The sequence below is a fragment of the Budorcas taxicolor genome, chromosome 13, assembly GCF_023091745.1.
Source record: "Budorcas taxicolor isolate Tak-1 chromosome 13, Takin1.1, whole genome shotgun sequence".
Lineage (NCBI taxonomy): Eukaryota > Metazoa > Chordata > Mammalia > Artiodactyla > Bovidae > Budorcas > Budorcas taxicolor.
The window spans coordinates 52,843,046-52,868,638 of NC_068922.1; the positions used below are offsets into that span (position 1 = coordinate 52,843,046).

At 50.8% G+C, this 25,593-nt stretch overlaps 1 protein-coding gene across 1 annotated transcript in view; it reads right to left on the reverse strand.

The window, feature by feature from the left end:
* Positions 1-6,452: 6,452 nt before the first annotated feature.
* Positions 6,453-25,593, reverse strand: part of STK35 (serine/threonine kinase 35) — a 37,467-nt gene continuing 18,326 nt past the window's right edge. Inside the window, exon 4 of the mRNA XM_052650781.1 lies at positions 6,453-6,670. The gene's annotated coding sequence lies outside the window, so the exon portion shown is untranslated. The remainder of the gene's footprint in view (positions 6,671-25,593) is intronic.

Consider the following 25,593-nt stretch of genomic DNA (forward strand, 5'->3'; position numbering starts at 1 on the left):
AGTGCCTGGGAGACGGGTAGAGAAAGAAATGCTCCGGAGTGACCACCATGAAAACTTTCAGGCTTGCCAACTCTCACATGAAGGGGATGTTTACTACTTTGCAGATGAGGAAGTCAAGTCAGAAAGGTGATCTGCCTCAGGGTCAAGGAGCCAACAAACAGCAGAGCCAGTTAGTGTTCTCTGAACTCTGGCCCCCATGCCTGCTGGAGTAGTGACTGCATAGGAATCTAAAGTAGCTATTCACTATTCTCCCTTGTCCACCATTAGCGGTATAGGGGTGTAGACATCTCTTAACTCCCAAGATGACTGCAAAATAGACAGTAACAAGTGTGGGAAAGGAAGTGGAGAAAGTGAAACCCTCTGATATCGCTGGTGGGAATGTAAAATGGTGCACCTTCTTTTTTAAAAAATTGATTTAGTGTTGTGTTAGTATATCCTTTTGGAGAACAGTTAGGCAGATCCTCAAAAACCGTGCTGTTACCATTGGATGCAGTCTAGTGCCAGATGTGTATGTGCCCAAGAGTATTAAAAACACAGGTCCATGTAAAAAACTTGTACACCAATCTTCATTGTATCATTATATTGGAAACAATCCAAACGTCAACCAATTGGTGAGTGGATAGATAAAATCTAAAATGTGGTATTTCCATACAATGGAATACTATTGAGCAATAGAGGAAGGAAACCCCGGTATATGCAAGTAACAGGGATGAGCCTTGAAAACATCATGAAGTGAAACAAGCCAGACACAAGAGGCCACCTAATATGTGATCCCATTTATACTGAATATCCAAAGAGGCAAATCCACGGACACGAAGGCAGATTGGTGGTTGCCTAGGGCTGGAGGGGGTGTGTGTGTGGTGGGGGGGGGGGGGGGGGGGCAGTGTGAGGAGTGTGCTTGGAAAAGATGACAGCAGGTGGGTATGAGTTTCTTCTTCAAGGTGATAAAAATGTTCTGAAATTAAGAGGTGATGGCTGCATAACTGAATATACTAAAAACCACAGCCATGTACCCTTCAAAAGGGTGAATTATCTCAGTAGTTATTTAAAACAAAAACAAAAACAGAATGCTTGAGGGTTCTTCTTCAAGCTCCAGGGTAAGCACAGAAGTGTCCTTTGCTAGAAGCTTCATCCCCAGCAGCTGCTGGACACCAAGGCTTGGGCCTGGAATGCAGCCCGCTCACTTTCAGATTAGGCGGGGAGCCTGTCTTATCTCTTCCTCTAAACCCACATTCCAGAGTCCTGACTCTGTCCTGCAGCTCTGTGACTCCTGGGCTTACCAGATCTCCTCAGGAAAAGTCTCAGTCGTGGGTCCCATGTCAAACACCAATTCTTTCCAGATTTTTAAGCTTCACAGACACTGCAGTACCAGGAGTCAGGGTCCGGAGTTCAACAGACTCCCAGAGAATCCCAACTCTGTCTCTTTGGGAAAAGGAAAGTATAGAACCATTTTTTGAGAGCCTTCTAAATGCCAGGCCCAGGACTATGTTCTTACGGAGCCCTCAGCTGCTCTGAAGGTAGTTTATCACCACTGTCACTGAAGAGGAAGGGACACGCAGCCCGGCTGACACCTGTCCCAGCCAACACGTGGCATGTGGCTTTTCCTGTTCACCAAGCATTCAGCCCGCAGCCTGGATTTCTCTGGGCTTTAGTTTTCTCAACAGAGGGGCACACACACCATGCTGGTAACCAAGCACCTGACTTTTAATGCCAGTCCTCACTCTTTGTGGAACGGCTCTTTGCGCCAGGCAGAAGGCGATGGGCTGTATGCTCATTCTTCCCTTCCCCAGAACTGCCAAGGCCAACCAATGCTCTCCACATAGGGGTGCTACCCCCACAGGGCTGTTCTGCCCTGCTCCTCTGAGTGGCCAGCTCCCAGCTGAGCTTTCCAAGAAAGTCCTCTTCCCCTTGTAGCCAGGGTTGGGAGACTCCTCTCATTTCTACACTAAAAGTTCCTAGGGGCAGAACTTGCGGAATCACAGAGCTGGGGCTGGAAGGAAGCACCTCTTGATGTCTGGGCAACTGGCAAAGCCTGGGACCCCTGGGGAGAGAACAGCAAGCCTGGTGTGGCTTCTGGGCCCATGTGTGGAGTGGGAGGAGGACCACTCAAGGCCACCAGGCATTTTCTCACCAAGCAGCCGAGCATCCTTTTCTCTTGCCGCTCACCCACCAGGACCCACACAAGCTCCTCTGCACAGGAGATGACAAAACCACAAAGCACGCCTTTTCAAATCACATATGGCTTCTTTGACCCCATCAAATAACTTTATTCACACAAACGTCCCTTAATTTACAAAGCCTCAGTCATTCATACACATTAGGGGGATCCACAGTGTTCAAGGAACTTAAATATAATGTATCATACCAACCCAAGTAAACCAAGTACAAAAAATATTCATATATAAAGTTGTTCACACGTAGGTCCTAGATTACCAGCTTCTGTGCAAAAAAAAAAAAAAGAAAACAAAGAAAATAGATTAACTAGTCTTTGAAACTAACCTTGTGCCTGGGTTAAAACCTGCCTTGCACCCAAGCTGGCCCCACACGAATGTAAATCACTCCAACATCCTCCCTGCGCTGATGGAAAGAGGCACCTGGAGAACAAAGGCTTCTTTAAAATGTCCCTAAATGGACTCCCTTCCTCCTGAAGCCTCTCAGGGAAAAAGATGCAGGGGTCTCCTTCCTGTTTACCTCCCAATCTTAGGGACTCCGGGAGCCACTGGCAGTGGACTCAGCCCTCGACTATGCGTGCTGACATTAGCCAACCTCATGACACATCCTGGTGCTCCACTCCCAACGCCTTCTCTCCAGATGGCTTGGCCATTAAAGCCTGGCAGGGCAGGATCGGAAATGGCCCACGCTGTCCCTAAGGCTGCGCCTCAGCCCCAAGCCAGGGGTCTGGAGCCTGGAGCCACACAACTCAGCTCTTCTCAGGTCACCAGATCTTGGAGACTCCAGCAGCTGGGCCCCCTGCCCAGGCCCAGGATGGGGAAGGGGCAAGAACCTAAAAACCCCACTGAGAGGCATAGCCCAGACAGGCAGGGAGAGGTCGGCACAGAGGAGCAAAGGTGGGCACGCACTTGGTGGGCAGGTCTGGGAGCCTGGCAGCAGGAGCAGAGAGTTAGGGGGTGGAGGCCTGATCCTACCTCTCCAAGCTTCCTAAGGATAACCTGAGGCTGAAACCCAGATATCCATCCAAGTTAGAGCTGTCTTCTAAAAAGGTAAACAGCAACAGCAGAAAGAGAAAGAAGATTCCCACAATGTCTGCTCTTTTCCTTTTTTTAGAAAAGGACTCAAGCAAAAAAAAAAAAAAAAATCTTATTGCTCCAAACACTGGTTTTCTAGGAAATAACTGATATGTTAAAGAGAGAGATCTTGGAGGAAGGGAATGAGAGGCGGGGAATGAAGGCTGTGAGGAAGGTGGCAAGTGGTCTTAGCACCGCAGGGTCAGGGGCAGAGGGGTTGTGGGGCCTGTACCCCGGCCCGGCCCCCTGCCTTCATTCGCTCTGGGGTCACCATGGGCAGTGCCACAAAGGAGGCCAGGAGCCGTACAGAGAGTCAAATCTCCACCCAGCAACGGGCACGTTTCTCCTCCAGCTGTAAACAGGTTATTTCTTAAGTAAACATTGAATACAATCCCTCAGAAAGACAACCATGGGGGCACGAATCACAGCGGGTTAGGGGAAAGAATTCCGCTTTTGACCCAGTGCCTCTGGATGAGAGGAGGCTAAGGTCCATGGCCTTAGTCCCCATGCCCAGGAGGGGGTCAGATGGAGCCGGCCTTGAAGGCCTAGAAGAAAGAGACACGCATCCTCCTGGCTGGAGGGAAGAGGCGGGGACCTGCTGGGGAGGAGGGCAGAGCGCACACCCATCTGCAGCACAGCTCTGCCCTTGGCGAAGCTGCTAGTGGTGCCCTGTGGTGGGTGGGGGACACATGGCTGGCTACAGCTCTGAGGAAGGGATGGGGAGGTTGCGGGGAAACCATCCTCCCATGTGGCTATCTGTGTGTGGGAGTGAGTTTAAGGGACAGATGGACACGGATAGGGAGACAGAAGCCATGTACTAAGCCAGACGGCCTGGCGGAGAGGGCAATGGAATAAGGCACTATGATCTGTCTTGTTGATTCCTCTCACTGAGGGAGAATGACGCTCAGATCCTCCCTCCAAAGACTCTCCTTTCCACCGATCCCAGGAGAATAACCGACTGTTATTTTAGGACTGGAGATTTCTACAACTTGCACAGGACTGGTAAGTTGGTGGTGCTGAGATGATGTGCCCCAGGGCAGCTGCCAAGCCCGAGACCCAGGTGAAGAGGCAGGAAGAGGCAGGTGGCCGACCCCAGTGGGAAGGGATGCAGAGTGGCGGAGGGACGGGCAGCCACCCAGGGAGAGCCAGCCTTCCACTGGCTGCTGGGCGCCCGAGGCAGACGAAGTGGAGAGCAGGGGAGGGGGAAAGACAGGCACTTGGGGCTAACACGCTGGGCCTCAGGAGCTAGGGAAGGAGGTCCTGCCACCAGGCGACGATGGGCTGGGAGTCCTGCAAGACAAAGGTACGTGGACACTGCTACCTGACCGAGGCCACCCACCTCACCCACAAGGAATGGCCACCGGGGACCTTACTCAGAGCTAAGACACCTGGGGAGGGCAGAAGGGAAAGATAAGCAAAAGGTAACTATCCGGTTAGACTTGAACCCTCACTAGGATTTCAGAGTGTGGGCTATGGCCAGGGAGAGGTGGGGGTGCCGAGTCTAGGGACTGCTTCCCATGTGCTCATGGATAGACAGCTGCCCCCAAGGGAGGGCAGGGAGGTGGGGCGGAGAAGGGGCACTGACTGCAATTAGGGGATGCGCTCTTCCAGCTGCAGCTCAGCATATCCCCAGGGGAGTGAGGGGCCTGGTCACCACCTGCCTCCTTGCCGGATCCTGCTAACCACAGCCAGCCAGCCATCTGCCCAGGAGGAGGAAGCCTTGAGAAAAGGCGGAAAGAATGTGAGCAAACATACTGCTGAGTTTGCAAATCTGGGCTGATGCTGTGCTGGTCTCTTCCAAACTCCCAGGGTGGAAGGACTGTGGCTCTGGGGGGAAGCCCCCCTTGGTCACATACCAACTTAAAATGCCCTCCAACATCTCCACCTATCCATTCTACGCTGGTTTAGAGAAAACAACAATAAAGATAAACACAAAAGAAGAATTCCTTTTCCCTTCCTCGCCTTGCTGTTCTGGGGTGAGAAGCCTGTGGAGCAGCTGAAGGGGCTTCTGGGTACGGGGCAAGAGGAACAGCTCTCCTCCTGGCAAGGGGAGAGGACACGCCTCTTCAAAAGACATGCCTCTTCCAAAGCCTCTTCAAGAGTGAGGCTGCGAGAGCGTCGATGGAGAGCGGAAGAAAGGCTACACAGACAGACACTGGAGGTGGGGTCGGAAGTCACGGCCACCAAGCCCACAGACAGCTGATGGCTGTGGTCCACCCGCTCAGCCAGGTCCATCCTTTCCCATCAGACACATTTACATGGAGGGTGGGCACCTAACAGGAAGTCTCTGCGGGGAGGGAGACGACGCTCGGTATTGTCACCATATACGACAGCACGGGCCTGGCTCACAGGGCACCCGCTGCACTGTAAGGAGATAACAGCCGGTTTAGGACACCCTGTTCTTACGGCAATGCTCACAACTGGGTCGCAGGGGCCTCTGACACCCTGGACATCTGGCGGCCACATCGGGGTAGATGATGATCCTGAAGGCAGGAGGTGGTAGGTGCTGACTTCACAGGAATGACAGATGCCCGCTGAAGACCCTGCTGTATCCTAGGCAGAGGTTTGGCACGACATTTTTTCCCAGGGAATCATCGTCTGGGAGGAAGATCACTGACAGAAAGATAGGCTTGTAGAGCTGGGGTGGGCTGGCAGCTCAATTACCGGGGAGTAAGCGATGGTCACCTTCTGGCCCTCCCTTGTCAGAACCCCCTGGTTATGAAGGGCAGTAGTAAGTCCTGGTGTGACTCTGGATTTCCAACCGCTTAAAGAAGACAAACTCCAAAGAGGGATCTTCTTTCTTGAGTTCTCCTGGCCAAGCTTGGGTCTTCCCCTCCTAGGTGGTTCTTGGCCTCTGGTCATCTCCAAGGCCCAAGGGCCAACCAGGAGCAGCCCACCAGGGAGTCCAGCAGTTCCTGCACCTGGTGGGGAGGTGGCACAGAGGCCTCCTTCTGTCCTCATGCCCCTGATCCAGGAGAGGTCCCCAAATTCTCCACGGAGGAGTAGGCCTTCTCTGGGGAAGTGAGGTGTTATAAGCAGAACTAAGAGATGGGTAAAAGAAAGAAGACAGGGAAAATAAAGGACAAAAACAAAATACCTCCCTAACCCCTTATAAAAATTAAAAGTGAAATTTATACATATGCTTTGTCCATATTGAGTTTCTTTAAAGAAAGTGGTGCCTGTCCACAGCATAACTTCCTGCTCTTCTGAAGTCTTAATCGTTTAAATTAAAAAAAAAAAGGGGGGGGGGGAGACAAAAAAATAAAAAATAAAGCAAAAGTAAGAGGAGGGGGAAAACCCAAATGAAAGCTTCACATTGCTGGAGACCCAGCTGTCAGGAGATCACCAACCGGCCAAGCCACCACCTGTGCCCTCTGCTGAATTCTGTGCGAGACATGATGAGACTGTGGGTCCCGAGGGTCAACCTGAAAGACAGAAGGCAGGGAGAGTGGACGTGGGTCAGTAGGTGTGGGTGCCCTCCAAGCTCCAGATGCCTCCCTAGGTGCCAGCACCCAACCCAGATGAATTCAGGAGCTGTGCAGGGGCGGGGTGCGGGAGTTGGTTTCACTCTCGGGAGTGAATCCAGCCTCACTACAGCCACCAGGTCCCGGACACGCTACCCCCACCTTTCCAGATCAGCTGTGATGCAGGCTAAGCATCACACGTCGGGTCGCCTCACTGCCTGAGGGGCAGGCTCCGGCTGGAAATCCACATGTGAGGCCCTGGCTACAAATTTGAGTCTCTCTCTCCTGGCTTCCCCACCCTCTCCAGAGAAGATGAACAGCATCCTAGTCATCTGTCCCCGAACCGTGGCAGCCAAGATCCCTCATCCCCCCCACCCCCTCCTTCCCTCTGTGACTAATCAGGCTGCCCTGAACGTTCACAGCAACCCTCTCATCCCATTTCAGGGACAAGAAAAGTGAGGCTCAGGGCTCTGAGAACCTGCACTAGGCTACCCGCCCGGGTCATAAGGAAGGCCAGAGTCCCACAGGCAGCAGCAGTGTCTCCCAGCCACCCGCTGGGCCCTGTGCTCAGGACACTGCCGTGCTTAGGAAGGAGGCTGGAGCCAGAACTGCAGCCCAGTCCACAGGCTCTGCCACTTGACTGTGAGCAAATCTGAGTCGTCTGGTTCTTTGGTCTGGTCACTGTACCACATCACAGGTTATTACAAGATCCAAATAAACTAATACATGGAAAGCTTACAGCAGTGCCTAGCCGTACTATTACTAGCTATCTGGAAATGGCAAGACCAGTGGCCTATGCTTCAGGAACCTGTTCTAGGGGAGGCCTAGAATACAACAACCTGCAGAGACTATCTCTGGGCGGGTCCCACCCTGCCCAGTGCTACTTTCCCAGTCTGAGCCTGAAAAGAGCTAAGTATAGCCTAAGCCTGGCAGGCGGGCCACCCAGGTCAGTAGTGTTCCGTGGCAACCCATGGTCTCATCAGTTTTAAGTGCCCATCTGAACGACCGAATCAGACCAGCCTTACCCAGGGTGCTTGACTCCTCCACTGGCTTCAAGGCTCCGTGAGCTGGTGCAGTCTGACAACACGGCGTCCCATCCCAGCCCCACCGCCTCCCCCCATTACCTGACATCTGTACACTCAGAGCACACTGTAATCCTCAGGTCCCGGGGAGATGCCTGGCTAGTCCTCACTGGAGGCGGCAGGATATGGTGATATTGGACAATTTACTTCTCCAGGTCAGCCTTCCTTTCCTCTTCTGTGAAATGGGGGCTCTTTTTTGAGGTTTGAGTGAAATAACGACTGTGAAGTACCTGGCCTATGGCAGGACCCGACTCCTTGATGAGCCCATCCTCTCCCGGCCATTTGCCCCCAACCAGAAATTATGAATGTGTCAGGCTAAGAGGCCATGGCCCTCGGCCACTGATCCATCCTAACTGCCTCCAGCCAGGCGAACCATGGCAAGGACACGCATGCCACTGGAAGAGTATGACAAAGCCTTCTAGAAAGCAATTTGGCAACGTTTTCAGAGCTTCAAATGTATTTAGACCCTATAATTCCACTTCTGGAAATCAAGTTTAACTGAATATACTAAATATGAAAAAGCCTTTATGAATAAAGATGTCCACAGAAGCAGTATTTAAATTGAAGCAATAACCGCAAATCCAAAAATGAGAGATTGAAGCAAACGATCCATCTACGCAATGACACATTACAGAGGAAATGAGAAAACTGTGTGGCATTCTAAACAAAGCGTGGCAGAAGCATTTCCATGGGTTAAGTGGGAAGAAAAAGGCTATGAAGTTCTGTAATGCACAGTGTGATCACAGCTACGTAAAAGACAAAAACCTCCAACTATAAGAAATCTGGCAAGAAAACACATCAAAATACATCGAAACGCACTTGTCATGGGTGGATTTTCCTCTTCCTCCTCTCTCCCTCTGTATTTTTGATACTGAGTACACATCACACTGTCACACTGTACTTTTTAGTGGGAAAAACCATGTCCTTGGATGAATAAGAAAGATCCCTGGGAAAGGTCCCTAGAGTAGTGAGGGATCCCGGAGCCCAGACCCAGGCTCTTCTCTGACCTCCTCCACACACAGTGGATGGTGGAGAACCTTCCACACCTTCAGATGAGAGACCAGACTGTGGGACCCTTCCTCCACTGCACAGGGGAGGCGTGACCTGGGGTCCCTGTGTGGAGTCAAGTGAGAATGGATGATAAAGGCACTGGAGAAGTATATGATCTCAGAAGGAGACGCTGGGACCTCTTCGCCCCAGCCTTCTTTTCTGCTGCTTCTGTTGCTTTGCCTATTAATCCCCCTCAACAAACCTCCACTGGTGGGTCTTGTACGCCAGTTTTTGACTTGGAAAAATACAGTCATCGCAAGCACATCCTGGGATGGTCCTGCAGCCATCCCCAGTTCTAGCTCCACTCAGCAGGCCGAGTGCCTTCTCCCTGCTGCTGCCAGTAGATGAAGCAGAGCAACCGGAAGATGGGGGAGGGAAGGCTTGGGGGGAACTTCACCATCTAAGACATTAAGCCCTTGTGAGATACAAGAAAGGCCTGCGAAGCGGTATGGTCATGCTGACATAATCTTTGGAATCAATGATGTCCTTTTCAACATTGCTTTCCTCCCTCCCCTGGCTGGACCCAAGCTGAGGACAACCTCAAACGGATGACCATCAGTCACAACAGGAAGGTGGCCCACAGCAGCTGAAAAGCAGTGCCGGCAGGGAAATTCAGAAGCCAGAAGTCTCTTTTACATAAGAAACCAGCAGAACACAATGTGCCTGAAGAAGGTCAAACCATGTGCCCAGCACTTCGTGAGAGTGCTGGAGACACCGGCATAATGACTGCTGTAACCACTGGGTCCCTTGCCAGGACACGGCTGACATTTCCACAGGCTCCTCCATGCTCCCTCCAGCTTTGGCACTGGCCCTCCTGGTAGGACATCTCAGGACAATCCACAGGTCTGCCTGCTTCTGCCCAGTGGGCAGGGACAAGAAAAATACGACCCTTTCTTCCAGAGAGAACGCTGGCTTTGCATTCTTCTCCATCTCCCATGAGAGAAGGTGTACCTTCCCCAGGGAGCCCATGGCTGCAACCTCCCTGGAAGAGAGCAGGGGTGGGGTTCCCTACAGCCTGGAGTGGGAAGGGCTCAGACCACATGGGTTGAGGTAAAGCAGCAGCAGGCCCTCCTGGAACAGGAATGGTTTGGCCCCAGCCAGGAGCAGCCCAGAGGGGGGCCCTCGGCATTCCTCCTAGCAGGTGCCACACCTCCGCTCCGAGTGCCTGGTTCTCGGCATCAGTCACGGCTTGCCTTGTCCGTTTCAGCTGGAACACTGACTTCTGACCATAGTAGAGCCCTCCAAGTAGGCGAAGCCATCCCTCTGAGCACAGTGGAAACTGGTGACGTGGCTGGCCTGCAGGTGAGGTGCCACTGGCAGTGCACTCCCGTCTCCCACCTGCCTGATGAGCTCACCTGTGAGGAGTTAACAAGGCTACAGACCCAGAGACGGAGCCACCTGCCCCACAGCAGTGCAGCAGGACCAGCCCTCAGCCCCTCTTCTCCAGCCTCACAGCCCAGAGCCTTTCTGCTACAAGCCTCCTTTTAGTGCTTCCCGAGCTGGCTCCATCAGTGGCTCTAACAGTCTGTATTTGAGATGTCTCCTGGGGGTAAGGGGCCCAGGAAGGTGATGGCAAATTCTTCCCTTTTTTATGTTAGCTCTAGAACTAAGTTCCCCCAGCACATCCGACTTCCTTATTTCTCTATAATGATCGTAACAGCAATCACTTGGTCAGCACTGATTATGTACCAGGCATGTTCTATGACATATTAATGTAGGCCACTTTCATAGGTAACAACTTAGTAAGGCTGTCAACCCTCTTACACTGCTTCCCACTCACTGGACACACATGTTTTACATCTATTGCCTCTTCTCACTCAACCACCATACTACGTGGGAGCTGTTGTGGCCCCAGTTTCAGAGACAGGGAAATGAAAGTTCAGAGAGAAGACCTGCATGGCTAATAAGTGGCAGAGAAAAGGGTTGAACCTAGGTCTGTCTCACTCCAAAGCTCCTGCTTTTTATTACATGTAGAATCCCTCCCTAGAGAGACAAGAAGAGCTTAAGTAGAGTTTAAAAGCCATTTAATCCCTTCACCTATAAACAGATTCACTCAGAAAAGGCTTGTGGAAGGCTTGGCTGAAGTACCTCTGCATGGGTCTGAGGTCCAGAGCACAAAGGGGATGTGGTGCCAGCCAGGCAGCGAGCAGCCTTCTGGCAGGTTTCTCTGCCAGCCAAGCAGTTGTCTGGTCTGTCCAAGGAAGCTGAGGAACCAAACTGCTCCCATTAAGGCCATCAGCAGGCTGGAGAACAAAAGCTGGGTAAAGAAGAGATGGGAGCAGGCAGCCATGGGGCTGGGGACAGAACGGGCTCACACAGCCAATGCCCTCCCCTAGTCCTCAGCTCACAGACTGGGAACAGCCGGGTAAATAGATGATTACCCTTTATCCTAAAAGGTATAGCCTTCCTACTTTGGTCAAAATGTCACTTCTTTGATGAAATGATAATGAAAAGTAAGTGGGAGTGGTTAAAAAAGTTGTCTTCCATCTCCTACCTCGACTTCTCAGCTTTTAAACTCTACTCTCCTTCAAAACATCTAAGTCTGGCAATCACAGGATTGAAAACTATCTGGGAGCCACAGCTACACTTTCACTCGGCACTTTCACCTTAGTCACTTACATTATCCAAATCTTTTTTTCCCTCCTAACAAACGGGGAAGCTATTTGCCCTCTGGGGTCAGCTGCGAGGGGTGAGTGGGGCATGCCCCCAGCAGTGGGGCATGGAGGAAGCTCTCTACCTTATTAGTTATCTTTCTCTCTATAACTCATCTGGAGTCAAAGCTTAATTTGGCAACTTTCTATGTTTTCAGAACGGAGATTTAAGAATAAGGGCAGGCAGGGTGGTGGTTGAGGGGGTGGGGGCTAGCTTTCCATGGCCACGCCTTTGCCCCAAGGGCAGCCAGATGGTGGCAAAGGTATCCTTAGCACTTTTCAACCTGCTCAGGCCTAAAGGTGGATTTTTGAAGTCCAGGGACCTAGAAATCTGAAACACAAGAGTCCTTGCTCTGGGCTGCTAAGGTGAGCGGGGAACACTGAGCCACAGTCCTCACAACACTCTACAGACACATCTATCCATGAAAAAGGCTCTCCCTACAGACGAGGGATTTTAGTCTCAAGAGGTTACATACCAAGTTGTAAAAGGTGAAATGGTTGGTGAAGGGTGGTTGTTGTTTAGTTGCTCAGTTGTGTCCAACTCTTTGCGACCCCATGGACAGCAGCACGCCAGGCTTCCCTGTCCTCCACCATTCCCAGAGTTTGATCAAACTCACGTCCATCGAGTCGGTGAGGCCACCCAACCATCTCATCCTCTGTCATCCCCTTCTCCTCCTGCCTTTAATCTTCCCCAGCATCAGGGTCTTTTCCAATGTGTTAGCTCTTCCATTAGGTAGCCAAAGTGTTGGAGCTTCAGCTTCAGCATCAGTCCTTGCAATGAATATTGAGTTGATTTCCTCTAGGGTTGACTGGTTTGATCTTCTTTCTGGCTAAGGGACTCTCAAGAGTCTTCTCCAGCACCAAGGTTTGAAGGCATCAATTCTTCGGTGCTCAGTCTTTATTAATGGCCAGCTCTCACACCCGTACATGACTCCTGGAAAACCGCAGCTTTGACTATATGGACCTTCGTAGGGAAAGTAATGGCTCTGCTTTTCAATATGCTGTCTAGGTTTGTCATTGCATTTCTTTCAAGGAGCAAGCATCTTTTAATTTCATGGCTACAGGCACGGTCCACAGTGCTTCTGGAGCCCAAGAAAATAAAGTCTGTCACCGCTTCCATTTTCTCCCCATCTATTTGCCATGAAGTGATGGGACCGGATGCCATGATCTTCATTTTTTGAACACTGAGTTTTAAGCCAGCTTTTTCACTCTCCTCTTTCACTTTCATCAAGAGGCTCTTTAGTTCCTCTTCGCTTTCTGCCAGAAGGGTGGTGTCATCTGTGTATCTAAGGTTATTGATATTTCTTCTGGCAATCTTGATTCCAGCTTGTGCTTCATCCAGACCAGCATTTTGCATGATGTACTCTGCATATAAGTTAATAAGCAGGGTGACAATATACAGCCTTGACATACTCCTTTCCCATTTTTGAACCAGTGTGTTGTTCCATGTCCAGTCCTAATTGTTTTTTCTTGACCTGCATACAGGCTTCGCAGGAGGCAGGTAAGGTGGTCTGGTATTCCCATCTTTTTAAGAATTTTTCACAGTTGGTTGTGATCTACATAGTCAAAGGCTTTAATGTAGTCAATGAAGAAGTAGATGTTTTTCTGGAATTCTCTAGCTTCTTCTATGATCCAATAAATGTTGGCAATTTGATCTCTGGTTCCTCTGCCTTTTCTAAATCCATCTGCAAGTTCTCGGTTCCCGTACTATTGAAGCCTAACCTGAAGGACTGTGAGCACTTTGCTAGTGTGTGTAGTGAGTGCAACTGTGCAGTAGTTTGAGCATTCTTTGGCATTGCCCTTCTTTGGGACTGGAGAGAAAACTTACCTTTTCCAGTCCTGTGACCAATGCTGAGTTTACCAAAACTTGCTGGCATATTGAGTGCAGCACTTTAACAGAATCACCTTTTAGGATTTGAAATAAAATCCAAAAAGATGTAAAGGGTTGACTGGGATTCAAACAGAAACTCTGGTTCTCTCTATTCCTCTCTGCCTCTCATGTATTTATCAGAAAATAGTCACCTGACTGGCATACTCAAATCGTGGTGTCATTGGGTGGGAAGCCAAGAATTCACCCTTACCTAAGCTCTCCCAACGTCCTAGCTGGTGGTCTTAGCACTGCAGTTAATGATGTTTGTGAAAAAACTAGACATCGTGCAAGGCCTGATATGCAAAGCTTCCTTTTGTTCAGGCAAAGGATCATGTAGGAATTATCTCCATTTTATGGATAAGCGCATCGAGGCTCAGGTTATTCATTTCCAGCATATCATTCTGGGGAAGCTCAGAGGCAGGGTAATCTCAGGGTCACAGAGGGCTAGCCTCTCGTTCTAAGCAGGATTAGCTTCAAAATGAGTCATTTTCATTTGTTTTACATACTAGACAGCTGGCTTTTCATTAAAGATATCAACATGCCAGCCCTGGCAGGGGTGGGGGGGGCAGGTGGGTGGAATGGGGAGGGGACAGATGGGGGGCTGTCAGCGGCTCTAGGACTACTGTCTAATCTGTCAGAGGGACTGAGGCCAGGGAGCCAAGCTTTCTGGCGTATCACTTCTCTAAGGCTCAGCTAAGCCAATAGTGGTGCTCAGCATAGAGCAAAACCAGGGACGACTGTGCTGTGGACACCTCACTGCACAGCATATGAGGTCCTATTGTCAGGGTAAAAGAAAATGAAGCAGACACTACAAATGGGATAACGATGTCTCCAGGTACCCAGAAAGGGCACGGTGTCAAGGAAAGGGAAAGTTCAGAGAGCACCGAAGCCTACCCAGCAGGAGCTTCACAGCAGGTTTAGACAACCTGGAAGGCCTTGGTGCTGGGCTCTGTGGTCTCTGAGTCCTGACCAGGGGACCAAAACAAGGCAGAAGCCCAGGAGCAGGTCCCCAGCGTGGCAGGACCACTGTTCACAGACCACAGGTTACACAATGGCACCGTTAGCGCTCTGTCAAGGGCCTGGGGTTTAGAGTAGAAAGATCTAAAGTTTACACCCCAGCTCAGTCAAGTCTCAGTATTCTCAGCTTACAATGCGGAAACGTCTATTTTGCAGGTGTGAAGCCCTGTGATGGGCTCGGTGAGACACACGAGATACCTAATCAAGCCTCAGAGACATCCCCCAAACCAACACCTCTCATCCACTCAGGCAAAAACTCCAGACAAGACGGACTGGCCTCGTGTCAGTCTTCTCTGGAGGCGACAGCGTCCGTCCTGCTCTGACGGCCCACCTTCCTTTGGGCCTCAAGGACAGCAGGTCTGGTTGTGCCGCTGCCTGCCCTGCCCCTTGCTGTCAGTTCAGATGGTGCCTGCCTCCTCCGGGAAGCATTCCCAGGGGCCCAGCCACCTCAGGGACTCTTCTCTGTTCTCTGGTGAGCAGGCACAGGATGACCAGAGAGACCCCCCCACTAATCACACTCCACATCTTCTCATCACCGCTAACAACAAGCTTCCTGGGGGACAGGGACAGTCCCGTGCTTCCCTGGAGCCTCTCAGGTTGCCAAGTGCAAAAGGAGCTGGAATACTGTGTGACTGATAGGAACTGGGAGTTAGCACATGGCAATAAAAAATTAATTTACGAGCTTCATGGAACCATTCATTCAACAAGACAGGAGTTTAACATAAAAATATGGCTTTGAAACCCCTGCCTCTGGATGAGTTCTGACTGAACATCCAGCAAGCCAGGTGCAGAGACAGACGCTCACCCCACCCCAGGAGGCTGGCCACCTCTCCATACTCCAGTGGCTGCAAAGGGACAAGCTGGGGTTTGGCTGGTGCTGTTTTTCTCCCATGCTACACTGTGCTCCCCCAGTCTGGTACCCCCACACCCTCAGAACCAAGTGAGAGAAATGGGCACACGGGGAGGAAGGGCTTTCCTGACATAACAGCCTGTCAGTGACAGAACCAGGAGGCTCCTCCGTGACTACCCCCTCTTACTGACTTCGCCACAGAACACCGGCTCTCATGGGGAAGAAGACAGCCCAGTCTGCAAACAAGTCTGCTTCAACTGAGAGGGAGCCTGAAACCTGGCTGTGGCTAGCTGGAGCAGCCTGGCTTCAGAGAATGTCCCCAGTCTCAGTCAGTCACGGTAAAGGGTTAATGAGAAGGACCGGAAGACTTGGATTTGGCCTCAACTCTGCAGATTTCCCAGATCTTAAAGTTCCACTGTAGCCTTCTTCCAGGCCCAGCCATCTGCCAAAAAATGTCCATAAGTCCCCTTAGCTGACGCGGCTCCAGGGGCTGGGGGTTCATCCCTAGCGCTCCCATTCTCCACACTGGGAGGACATGGACGGTGGACACAGGCGGCGAGACAGGGCAGCCCCGTGAGGAACTAAGCAGCAGCCCCTGTGCAGCCAGAGGCCTTCACTTTGCCTGAGAAACCATCCCTCCCATTTTCACATCCTCCTCACCTACTGACGCACATCCAGTGCAAGTGCCCCGTGAGTTCTCGAAAGGCAGACTGTCACCCAGGCTGTGACAGCACAAACGCAACCGGAGGCGTGTACCCCCATGCGGCGGTCTATGGAGACACTGACCCGCCTGGTGGCCAGAGTACAGGGGGAACCTGGCTCCCAGGCTCATCAAACACCCCCTACTCTTTTCTCGGGACCCAGTTTCTCCATGTGCTGAGGGGCTTGGGACCAGGGGTCCTTCTAACCTCAAGAATGGGCAGAAATCCTCCTGAAGGCACAGGACACATCTCAATGCACGTGCTGCTGCTAAGTCGCTTCAGTCGTGTCCGACTCTGTGTGACCCCATAGATGGCAGCTCACCAGGCTCCCCCGTCCCTGGGATTCTCCAGGCAAGAACACTGGCGTGGGTTGCCATTTCCTTCTCCAATGCATGAAAGTGAAAAGTGAAAGTGAAGTCGCTCAGTCGTGTCCGACTCTCAGCAACCTCATGGACTGCAGCCTTCTAGGCTTCTCTGTCCATGGGATTTTCCAGGCGAGAGTACTGGAGTGGGGTGCCATTGCCTTCTCCACAATGTATGTGAGTCATGTCAATTTTTCTGGGGAAATATCCTCAACATGCAGAGTCTGAGGAGTCCAGGACCCAAGGAGTACTGAGCTTTGTAGGCTCCGTCTCCATTGAGGAAACCCTCTACCTATAAGGCAGCGTGGGGGCGTCTCAGGCAAAGGAGGACTGGGCACTGTGTGCTGGGGGTCAGGGTCGGGGGGCGACTCCAGCTCCTGCACCGGGGCCCCTCCACACAGAGCGGTGGGATGGCGAGGTCCGTCTCCTACAGGCTTTCAAGTGGAACCCAAGATGCCCTTAAAGGGGACAAATGTCACTAAGAGGAGGTGGGCTCTATGCATGCCAGCGGAGCTCAAGCGGTGCCCCACGCAGCACAACAAGGGCCCATGCTCTCATGGCAGCAGTGGCAGGCCCAGTATACAAAAGGGCATGGCTACAGGGAGACAGGAGTGAGCAGAGCTTAAAGCCAGGATGGTGTGTGGATGCAACACAAGGCGTCTTTATCTCAAGAACATCCCAAATTCAGTCAGGGCAGCCAACAGTACCATGCAACTGCAGCACGGAGACTCGTTCCTGTTACAGCAGTGTCTGTGGTGTGGCCACTGCTGACCGGCTCAATACTGTCTTAAACCTTCTCATTCCCTGAAACATGCTGATAGTATTCATAAGTTTGCCAAATGTACGAAAAGAAGAACCATGGGGCAAGACCTAAGAGTCTGTGATTTGGAGGTCTCTAGGGATCTGCATGTAGTCATTCACCTGGGTCTGAGGACGCAGATCCAATTAAACCCAGTCTTTTTGGCCTGGAGAAGTCACTGGGCTGTCAGGGTCTGGGGGTTGGGGATTTCCCTAAACCAGCTCAGGTGGTGAACAGGTCCAGGTGGAACTCATTCCAGACAAACTAAGGGGGAACTTTTTTGCCTCCAGAAACAGGACTGGTAATTGGCAGTCAGCTAGGGAGATACCCCAATTCTGCCCCCCTCAACTTATTAAATAAGTGAGAGGATGAAATGAAAGCTGCCGACAGCCTCAATTGGCCCCTAAAGAGACTGGGGTTCAGCTGTGGCTGGTGTGATTAGCAGAGAAAGGGCTCAGGGGAGAGGGTGGGCTCCCGGGAGAGTTCTCCTCACCTCTTGGGCCCTTAGCCAGGAGGAAGATGTCTAAGGAGCTGTCAGAGCTAAAGGGGAGAGGAGGCTCACCATATGGGGATGGAACAATTTGTGGTTGTGAAAATCACAGCTCAAACAAGGTCGTACCCAGAGTGGTCTGGGCCAAAGGAGACGATATGGACTCTGGTTACAGCAAGAAGTCTGAAGCCCAGTGTGTCGAGAGGAACTCACGAGGGGCACTTGCTAAAGGCTTGGCACTCTCTTAGGGAAAAGAAGGGCACTGCAAATTGTTAGTGAGAAATGAAGCAAAAACGAATGATTAGCCTAAGAGATTTGGCAAAAACAAACAGAACGAGGAACTATACAGAGGCAGCCACCACTTACCGAACTCCTGCTGTGAGCGAGGAACTGCACTGGGCCCTTTGTTTCTTGTGCATTTAGTCCTCCCAACAGTATACAGTAAGCATCAGTGTTAAACGGGCATCATTTAATGGGTAAGGAAATAGGGGCCTAGAGAAGTTAGGTGACTTGCCCAAAGCACTTCATTGATAAGAGACAGAGCTGTGATTCAAACCTAGGTGTATCAGCATATCAGATTCAAAAGCAAAAACGGGAGCACAGGGTCTCTGCTCGCAGGGCAGGCCTCGTACCTTCTGAAGACAGGCACTTTTGGGTGCAGCATCCCACCTCCCTCTCTATCTCTGCGACAGACTCATCTGTCAAAACCCGAGCAGTGCACACCACTGCCACCTTTTCTGCAGGATGAGGTTCACTCTCCTTAGACTAACATTCAAGGCTCCTGGCAAACTGGTGTTACTTTCCTCTCCAACTTGAGCCTCTGCATGGACCAACCCAAAGATCTGCTCCTTCCACAGATCCCCAGTGGTCTGTCTTTGCTCACACTCCTGCTCAGAAGAACTTGCTTGCTCTCCTTTCTCCAAGGGCCACCTGAAGTCACACATCCTACTGTTGCCACTACTTCTTCAACAAAAAGCCAGCACATGGTCCTCTGAGTTCCTGGGAGCTATGAGACACCACTGTGTTGCCACATCTTTGGAAACCCGATGGAAAAAAGCATGGATGCCCAAGCTGTAGCCTGGAGCTGGCGGGCACTAGCCATGTGCCCTGTGGGAGCAGGGTGGACACAGCACCTAGGAAGCCACCCATGTGAGGATTTAACAAGACAGTAAATGGGGAGGGGATGAATCCGGCAAACAGCCTGTGCTCAGTAAGTTTAGGTGAGAGGAGGCGCTCCCTGGCACCTCCCCCACCATGCCTGACAGATGATAAAGGCTCCAGGCTGCAGCAGGCCTGACGCTATACAGAAACAAACACAGTGCATATAAGAACCACCACCAAGCTGCAAAAGCTCTTCTTAAGCATTTGCTAAACAAGTGCAAAAAAGGACTCAGGCTCTCTTGGGTTCCAGAAAGGAGATCTGTGGAAGGCAGGTGGGGCCATTCTCCACCCCAAGGCCTATGAAGAGTTCAAACCAAGGTGTGACAGGACAGCTGAAGGAAGTGCCACCCCTCTGCTTCTGGTATTTGCACTTAGAAGCCTGAAGGCAACAGACTACAGACTGTCTCTCTTCACCTCCTTCCTCAGTATTCCGTTCCTTAACTCCCAATACAAAGTATTGCCCAGTTTACAAATTGGGTGGCTCTCAAAATCAAGTTCATAGCCAATAATCATGATTCTGATGTACAACTATTAAAAAAAGGAAAAAAGTGATGCCAGAGCTAGAAAGATGCTCTTTGTCAGAACAACCAGCCTACCCATGTGACAGGACACTGCACAAGTTTTCAGCTCTAAAAAGCAAAAGTCAATACAAAAACAAAACGCTGTCTTCTTGAGACATAATTACAGCAGAGTGAAAATGCAAATAAAGACCCAGAAGAGCCAGACCCATCAGTCAACTAATCAGAAGCTGATTACAAAGAGGAAGAACACAAGATAGCAAGACTCAGTCATCAAATAAAGGCTGTGAAGGGGGCCCTGGGTCTATGGAGGTCACCTTGAGCCCAAGAAGGTGTTTCATTTTCAGTGTTTTTTTGGGCAGGGGGCGGAGAGGGGGACAAGAACCTGCACACATGCTGAGATACCTCTCTGTTACTGTATTATGCATGCCAAGAGCTGGTATGAAAAAACAGCAGGACTCGACAGCTGTGGAGTACCTCCTGCATGCCCAGCACCCCTAGGCTAGTTTTACATGAATTTTTCAATTTACTCCTCCTGAAAAACCTATGGGCAAGTGCTGGCAACCTCACTTTATAAGTGAGGACTCCCAGACTCAGATGTCTAAGGTTTAGATGGACTGAGGCCAGGAGAAATTTTCATCTCCACGGCCCATGCCAGGCACACAGCAGGTGCTTAATACATGCCTGTGGAACAAGTAAGTGCAATTTCCTAGTCTGGTTCAAAGCTATGTCTAAGATTCCACTCAAGAGACAGAAGCCCGTCTCCAACCCCATCACTTCTCCCTGTCCTGCGCCTGCTGGCCCTCAACTTCCCCTTCCTCTTCTAAGAGCAACCTCCTGTCCCACAGTGGCCTCACATGATGTTATTCCCCCGAAGGACTCTCGCTCACTGTTACTATGCCGTAGAAGCCCATTTTCCCAGGGTCTGGGAAGCCTGAGGAAAAGTTCAATTGCTTTCCTTCCCCCTCTCTGATAGAAGGCCACAGGGCCTCACCTCAGTCCCAAGACACATGCACAAGGAAGAAACTGTGCCAGAATCTGGAGTCCCCCTCCTAGGACTTCACCCACTGTGGAGCTCTGAACATCCCGGGGCTGAGGCAGGAGGGGAAAGGGGGCTGGGCCGAGTGGTCCTTTCATACTACTGGTTTTCTGGATGAGGCATCCAGGACCCACTGTGTGTGACCTGTCCAAAGTCCCACGCTAGGTAAGCATATTAGACAGAGCCCGACTGGAACCCAGCAGCCCCTCCTAGTTCTCAGGCCTCGATCCAAGCTTCCTGTGGGGCCATGGCGGGGGGTGGGGAGGAGGAGCAGGCAGGTGTCACAGGACAGATTCTGGATCTATTAAGCAGAAAACTTCTTAGCCCCAACACTCTCAGTTCCTGCCACTGAACTCTACCTGGGCCGTGCAGAATGAGGCTGTGGATTCTGAAGATGCACCTGGGTCTGCCTACGCTGTTACTACTGTAACGGCATTTCATTTCATCTCAGTGAAATTCTAAAGAGTAGGTGGGAAACTGGAGTTCTGGGGACTGCTGTCCTCCTGCTATAGGGCTTCCTAAACATCAGACTGGAGTAATGTACTTCCAAAGGCTCTCTGGGATACGCCTGGTAGGTGCCCGTGGCCGGAGATGCTCAGGGTGGGGGGACAGAGGATGATCCCTGGATCACCTCAGTGGTGACATCTGGATTTCAGGTTAGGCAACTGGCCTAAACTCCCAAGCAACTTTTTTTTTTTGCAGGGGGAAGGTAAAAGTCATCCTTTGGTCTTGGGTGTGGTATATTCACACTCATTTCTGCTGTCCCATACAAACCAACGATTCCATCCAAACATTCATCACATCCAAGCCTGCAATCTGGTTACTAACAACAAATAAGTCTTTGGCTGTGACTTCCAGCTCTCCTTACGTCTGGTACAAGGCTGGGCTGGGCTGGAAAGGCCATGCATTCTGCCAAGATCTGACAGCCCTCCCCTCTTTCTGTCCATGCCTTAGCTCTGCCCTAGACTGGAACTCTCCGGGAGGACATGTCTTAGACATGTCTGAAAAGAGCAGAAAGGAAAAACACAAAAGGGTGCTGTACACGATATTTAAGAGCTTCCTTTTTGCAAAAGGATGGAAGTAAACACAGACTGAGTCAACTGGCTCACATCATCTGTGACTCTTCCATTGGAATAGAAGGTTAATACCAAAATCCAACATGAGATACCATATACCCGGCCTGCTTTCCACTACTTCTCCAGGGGGCCAGGTCTCAGAATGACAAAAAGCCAAGGTTATCTACTATTCATAAGATTACCTGCCCAGGCCCCACATCTGGCTCCTCTGTGCAGTCTGGGGAAATAGAAGCATTTTCATCTTCCTCATTATGCCCTAAGGGGTGCCTGGGTGGCTCTAATCCATTCCTCCCGAGTCCCCAGACATCACTTTCTTTTACAAAGAAACAAAATACAGAATTCTGACCTGTGTATGATGCAGGCTGAGTTATAGCTTTCCCCTGGCACCTCTAACTGAAAGTGAAATTCCTTTAAAGTTAGGAAATTCATTGCACTATTTTATGGTATTGATTTATTTTAAACTCAGCTGGCAGTTTTAAGGCCTGCCATGCCTCTGAATCCTAGAAATGCTGGAGGAGGTCTCCATTTCCTTTGATTCTGTAAAATCACAGAAGACTCACCAGCGGAAATGAAAAGAGGGGCTGAGAGCTTAAATGCTACTGCCCTAGTTTATCAAGACAGACCTTGGGCATTCTCTCCAGGCCCTGGTCTCGAATGCCCCTCCAGTTGGGGATTTCACTACAACAGTCCTCTCTCCCCTCACCAGCCAAGTTCCTATACTCAACAAGGCCACCGTGTGCCAGGGCGAGTTTCAGACAAACCCTGAGATGTGATCACCTCACTTACCACCTGGCTTACAAAGTGCCCCTAAACCTGCCTTCAAGAACCAGCCCAAGACACCACCTTCTCCAGCAAGCTTTCCCTTCACTCTCTGCAGGCTTCCTATATTTCTCCCCAGCCACGCCTACTACAATTAAGTTGTTCTCAAGTCCGTGGAGAACTTGGGAGTCGTAGAGGACAACAGCGGGGTCTATGCTATCAAGACCACTGCTAGGCAAGTGTCTGCCGTAAGAGGGCTCTTGCTCACCAATCTGACTTGGCCTCAGAATCACTCAACACAGGGCTGCAGACAGCTGGATCAACAACAGGGACGAAATTCATGAAAGCCCTCCACTCTGATCAGTAAATGAGCTGGAAGATGGGTCAGGGAGAAACCCAGCAACCCCTGCCATTTTGCTTTAGATCCTCATCAACCTTTACTTAAGCTCACTCAGAATGGGCTTCTTCCAGGCCCTGGGGATCAGAGACAGCATGATGCCTGTGTCACGTCAGAGCCCTTCCCTGTCCTGGTGTGTGGACTGTCCTGTCCCCACGGTGCCTGTGCTCTCCTGCTGCTCCACCTGGGGTGTGCTTTGGGCCCCCTGCTTTCCAATTTTAACCTCTGTCTGCTTGTGTGGCTTCTGCCTACCCTTGCCTGGCCCCTGGTTATACGGGCGCCTCACCATCCCAGTCTTGCCTCGCCTGCCCATGTTTGAGGCTGTGTCACGGTGACGGAAGAGGAATCAACACACAGGTGACCTCACCTGAAGGAGAAGGTGGCCCTGCTGCAGTGCACTGTGCCAAGACCGTCGGACTATGAAGGATGCCCACGGGCAGCGCTGACACTAATACCTGGGGGCCTCTCGTGTGGAGCTGACAGGACAGGGACCCAGCATCTGCCTCAAAATAGAAACACACCAAAGATGCTTTGAAAGAGACTCTAGGAGGCAGGATGGAACAGTAGAATTTCCAGCCAGGTACCTGGTTTCAAATCCTGACTCTCAGAACTGTAGTGAATTTTCAGCTTCCTCATCTGCAGAATGATGGCAGAGAACAGAATAGTTGCCCAGATGATGTGATAAATAAGATACTGTAGGTAAAGTGCTTAATTCAGGGCTGGCAATAAAAGGACGGGGCCTCTGCCCTGCACAAGTCAGAGGGCTCCTGGAAAAAAAGTTTTTATAACCAGGAGCTGCTATTGCTGGGGGAGTATCTGTGTCCCTGGGCTAAGAGGAAATGGGAGTTGAAAGGACCTCAACCATCAGGAGCTTGGCTCACAGCTGGAGGATTATAAGATCTATTTTGATTTGCCCAAAGGGATGCTGCCTAGCCTAGGAGGAGCCAAGGATGCCAGGGAGGAGGAGAAAGTGAGCAACAACAGCCCTGGGGAAGGCCTGTCCCCTCATGGATGCTTTGATGTCCTGCAGAGCTTCAAGGGACAGATTATCCTTGGGGGCAACCAATCCCGTTACATAACAGACAGCTCAGCTTCCTCATGTTAATACAGCAGGAGCAACAGACAGAGAGGGCAACAGCAGGGGCAAAAGCTGGCACCCAGGGAGCGGCCTGGCCTTACTACCACCAGCCTTCCCCAACTGAAACTCCCAGAAAACACCAGCAGACAGACCCAGAGCAAAGGACAGCCTGCACACTGCATACTGGCAGTACCTGGAGCTACCAGGTCCTTCAGTGAACACCGAGCTTGACGTTCCCAAGAAAAAGAGAAACAAACCACACCCCTCTGCTCTCACAGCTCTGTAAAGGCTAGTGAGACAGGGCAGAACAAGGCTGGGGCCCCCACTGATAGACAGGGACTCAAAAGAGGCTCAGCAGTTCCAGTCCTGCTTGGGTCTAAGATTAACAGTCACTGTCTAAATACCCTTGCCTCCATCTCTCTACTTTAACTAAAGCTTCCATTCTTTCCAAGGGCCTAATCATCTACTTCAACTTCCCTGGTGGCTCAGATGGTAAAGCATCTGCCTACAATGTGGGAGAGAGCCGGGTTTGATCCCTGGGTCGGGAAGAGCCCCTGGAGAAGGCAATGGCAACCCACTCCAGTATTCTTGCCTGGAGAATCCCATGGACAGAGGAGCCTGGCGGGCTACAGTCCATGGGGTTACAAAGAGCAGGACATGACTGAAGAGACTTGGCACACGCACACATCGCTTCAAGAAATTAGGCTCAATTTCTTTCTGATGTGGAGCAGCCACCAAGACAGCATATGGTACACAGAACGTTTTCTGTGACCCCTCAGATCTACCAACACCTGCGCCCCTTCCTCAGGCCTGAACTGCCCACTCCACACAACGTCATTCAAGGCCCTGGCTTCAAAAGGCCCCAGTAACTGAGGTCTGTGTAACAGACAGCAAACTTGGCCGTGAATGGAGTCTCTTATCCCTCAACACCCTCCCTGGTAACACGTGGGCAGTGGCACCTGGAACATTAGTTTGGCTGGCTTCCTGCTTTCGGTAAGGCTTCTGGCTGGCTGGTAGGCACCATTACGAGTTATTAAATAGTTTCAAAAACTGACAAATAAGGCAGTAGTAGGGCCCATCATTGAATAACCTTTAAAAAAATAGATACATTTTTCTGGAACAAGCTGTTAAACCGAGTTGCCTTGATTATAGTTTTGCTTCAAAAAAGAAAGCTATTTATTTGGTAATCCTCAGAAGCAAGGCAACTAAAGGCCACTGTCTTCAGAGAAGAGACAATGCTTCCACCTCAAGCCCAAGTGGGTATCTAAAACTTTACCGTTTAGTATTTCATTTAGACAGTTTACACAAGGCACTTTCACAGCCTCTTGCAATTCCCCCAACAGCCTCACTCAGATAAATATGATCTACTCCATTTCACAGACGATAAAACCCAGAGAGGTAAATAACTTGCCTGAGGTCACACAGCCTAAAAAGCACAGATGGGACTCAATTCTAGGCAGTCCACGAGGCAACACTCCTTTAAGAGGAATCCCGTGTTTCCAATCCAAAGTGCATTTCCATTCAAGGTTTGCAAAACACCGAAACCATTTAGCCCCAATTTAAACACTACTCTGAAATCTACAGTCCTAGACTGCTGAGGCATCCTTTCATCATGCGGATACTCGGGACAACTGGGTTCCCTTTATGCAGCTAGAATGTGATCCATGGCCACAGGTATGGTACGAAAGCTGGCCAGGAATCAGGTCACACAAGTGCTGCCCATTCATTTGGAACTCTGAATAATTTCTTCTAAGTCTCTCCGACGTCTCGGCTCCCCATCATGGTAACAGGAAGAGGCATCAAAATGTGGTCTGCTGCTTGGCAATACATGGAGACAAAACTTTTCAGTTATCTGTCTTTTTCACTTTCATTCTAAGTGTATGGTGAAGTTTTCCAGAAGTTACACGACGAGTGATGTAGCACCAGGGCGCACAGCGGAAGCAAATGAGAATTCAGCTGACTATCAAAGCAGATGCTGATTTGC